Below are 4,076 nucleotides of genomic sequence, written 5' to 3'. Positions count from 1 at the left end.
TGGAACAGCCTGGGGACACAGGTGCTCACACATGGAGAGGACTACCTGGCACTGTCAGCAAGGTTAGTCATGAGTTAGCCTTGGGACTACTGTAGAGCACTTCATGCTGTCATGGTGACTACTGGCCCGTGCTGTTGGCCACGCAGAGCTGACTGCCTGTGCAGCCAGGCAAGGGTTCATTTCCCTCCCCTTTGCTGTTCAGAATCACCATCCACTCTCTGTCTCCCTGTCTGAATCAGAACAAAGCATTTTTCATTTTGAGTTTTCCTCCAACTTCATTGAGCAGAAGGAGCTACAGTTTTCAAAGCAGAAGGATAAGGGAAGAAACACTGAGCAGCTATTTATTTGATCATGCAGTTGAGAGCACCAGCATTCCCTCTAAGTGACAGACAAGACCTCAAACTACCTGAAGACAAGAGCTAAAACTCGTTTCAACTCTATTTTATCACATAGGTGTCATGTTTCCATGCACACTGCCTTATCTCATACTGAGGGGCTGTGACTTCAAATCGATAAGCTGCACTGCACTAGATGTCATTCCTAATGCAGAGCATAAGCTGAGTACTAGAATGCCCACTTCTTTATCATAAGCCTGTAGCTATCCTGCTCTCCACACCTGTGGAGACACCATTTCTGCCCAGCATTCACCAGCCCACTGAGGGCATCTGTCAATATGCTTAGCAAACCTTTTGCAAACCTGAGCTGTGCTGTAACTCTCAGCGGTGCACAGTTCCCCTAAGGTCAGTGCTAGGTAGCCAGGCAGAAAGCCTTGGAGAACCAGGGTCAGCTCAGGCTCTCTCTGGACCTGTGCCAAGAGGAGGAGAGGTCTCCATGGCCTGCCAGGCGCCAGCAGAGGAAATCATGCAGCGACGCCGTCTCCAGGCTCTAGCAACCATCCCTTGGATGTGCATGGACAGAGTCCCAATCCTATTGCCAAAGCTGCAGCAGAACTGTTCTCCACAGAATCATAGAACCATAGAATCCACCAGGTTGGAAGAGACCTCAAAGATCATCAAGTCCAACCCTACCATCATTACTAGACCATGGCACTAAGTGCCACATCTTCAGGAACCTCTCCAGACTAGCAGCTTTGATATTTATATTTTCCTAGAATGGGAACTCATAAAAACCTCAAAACCTTACAACCAAACTCACCTCCAAGTTCTTCCTTACTGATTTGTTTAAATGCTTTGGGAAACTGGACCTCGAGGCTTAACACCAACATGCCAAGTACATAGGAACTAGGGGACACATACTCAAATCACCCCCAGCCCCCAAAAAACAACCCCAAATTGTGCTTTACTACAGACTGAAACAGTAAAACACTCCTAGGCTCAAAGTAGCCCAAGCTGGAGAAGGCAGTGCACTGGCTCCAGTAATAAGAGATTTGGTTCAGGAAGTTCAGCAAAGCAGACACCCTGATCCATGACATCATCCAGACTTGGGGCTGTAACAGAAGCCATGAAAATACCAACGTGCTCTTAAGCCACTCTCAGTGACATGACAGTCCTTACTACAGAGTTTCAAATGCTGATATGTGACAATCCACCCCATGACACCATTTTCCAAAAATAGAGCAGGAATTCTGCCTCTCCTGTCCTGTGTGTTCTCCAAGTGGAAATGAAACGAAAATAAAAATCTGCTTTAATTGCAATGGAGTTAATGCTGGCACCCAGAAGAAATCATTCCAGGAGCAGGGAAGGGGGTGGAGTAAGGCTAAAAAGCAAACACACCCCTGTGACAATCCACCCCATGACACCATTTTCCAAAAATAGAGCAGGAATTCTGCCTCTCCTGTCCTGTGTGTTCTCCAAGTGGAAATGAAACGAAAATAAAAATCTGCTTTAATTGCAATGGAGTTAATGCTGGCACCCAGAAGAAATCATTCCAGGAGCAGGGAAGGGGGTGGAGTAAGGCTAAAAAGCAAACACACCCCCCTGGGTTGCAGTGGGGGGTATCCATGGTATGTATTCTATTATCATCTCCACATTAAAGCAGGCCACAAGCTGTTAAAGCAGGTGGGGCAGTGATCGTTATCACCTTGTCCCTCCCTCAGGGCAATCCTGAGGCTCCCTCAGGGGCTGTCTCTGATTAACGGGCTGTCAAGGGCCCATGCAGGACACATCCTCCCAGTGATCCTTATCCCTTGTCCCATGGTGAGGTGACTCACCCCAGGGGTGGGGAGCCAAACATGCTCACAGGGATATCAGCTGGGGTTTGGACCAGCACAGGGAGCCCTTTGCCTGCTGGATTCCCAGAGGACAAGAGCTGCTGCTGGACCTTCAGGAGAGGACCGGATCTGCAGGATCACTGCTCCAACAAACCCATCACTCCAGGAGGACTGCAGCCACCGTTCAATCGGACTACTGCTACACCCTGACTGACAGGGTGTCAGGTTACTTTCTGACTCTGTCAGGTCATTTTCTGACTCTGTCAGGTTACTTTTTTTCTTGTACTGTTGCATTTTTGTTGTTTTGTTGTGTTGTTCATATTAAATTGCACTTCTGATCCCGTCTCTCACCGGTTTACTTTTCAAACCAGCACACACACAAACAACATTTACTTCCTTCTCAACATGCAGACCCTTTTCCTCTGAAGCACTAAGAAAGAATATTTCTTTTTAGTACAACTGCAGAAACTCACAAATTTATTGAAGCTGTTTTGTCATTTAAATTTACTCTATTTTTACCATGAGAAGCTGCTGATCAACATTTCTCATGACTGAAAGACATATTCTTGTTAAAGGCAAGACGAAACATATTCTTGGTTTAAGGCAAGACACATTGTCCCCAAAAACCATTCACCACAAATCATATGGATGCACCCTAACAGCATTGCTGCCACTCCCTGGTTCTGCTGCCCTGAAAGTCTCCATAGAGGAATTGCTACCAGTTTACAGAGCCAGGACCACATCTACAAAGATTAAATATGCAGTTCCATTCATCAGCACATCAGCTTGAAAGGAAACATGGATAAACAGAGACACAAAGTTACTGAGCATCACAGCTGTGCTCAGCTCTCACACCATATCACCTGAGCAGTGAGCCTGACACTGAGTGGATGAAAGGACAACATTAAAGCTAATACTAAACAGCATGAAAACTGCCTCGCCCCAACATTTGCTTCCTTTTATTTATGGAAACACTGTCAAGTTGTGACTTGCTGGATGTTTTAAGTTCTGTTTCACATGAAACACAATTTCACAGAACATAGACGGTTTGAACATACACAAAAGATAAGAGAAAAACACAGGGCCAAAGTGTAACAGATGGTACAGTTAGTCAATTATTTTCTGCATCATCATCAATCAGCTTTGGTACATGCTTACCAAAAATACATATCCTCACATTGAAGAAACATGAATTGGAATTTGCTTTTCGAGATTTTCTTTCTTCTGCCTCCTTCAGCTCATCAAGTCTATCCAGCCCCATTTACTGACTGCATGATAGCAGCATTAGACCCACTGAGCAAGATATCAAGCCCACCTGTTTATCCAAAATGATTGTAAGAAACCTCCTGGCAAATATTTTTGAACAAAAATAATGTTCCAAGAAAACGCAGTGCTGCTGCAACCTTTCCTTCAAAGCATATGGAAAAATGAATCTGAATACACCTCTCCTGTTGTTTCAAATACATAGCCCTCTAGGTTACACCAAAAAATTGAAGTAGAGAAGGCTGAGACGTTATAACAGACAGTAGGGAACTGCTAGTTTGCTTAAGTAGAAGCTAAGGTGGCTTTTGTCAGCTCTACTTTTGTAACATTAATCATCTTCTCACTCAGCCTCTCCTATGGTAATCTTTGGGTTCAAATTCTTACTTATTTGTTTCCTACCATTGTTGCCAAGTTTAAAATTATATTCATTACTCAGCCATTAAAAGGTTTTTGCTTCCTTTCAGCATCAATAGGCCTTTCATCCTCAAGCAGTTCCCAGAAGTAAGCCCAAACATTTCCTGAGAAGAACTGAGCCCCTGCAGCGCCCAGTGATTCTGGCAAGAATTCAGGACTCTCAGATGTTCTTCAAACATGACGAATCCTTCACAGAATTGAGCCTTAATACCCCCAAATGGCTATGCAC

This window comes from Acanthisitta chloris, unplaced genomic scaffold (genome assembly GCF_000695815.1).
Source record: "Acanthisitta chloris isolate BGI_N310 unplaced genomic scaffold, ASM69581v1 scaffold12757, whole genome shotgun sequence".
Classification (NCBI taxonomy): Eukaryota; Metazoa; Chordata; class Aves; order Passeriformes; family Acanthisittidae; genus Acanthisitta; species Acanthisitta chloris.
Note: the sequence above shows the minus strand (reverse complement) of the source record.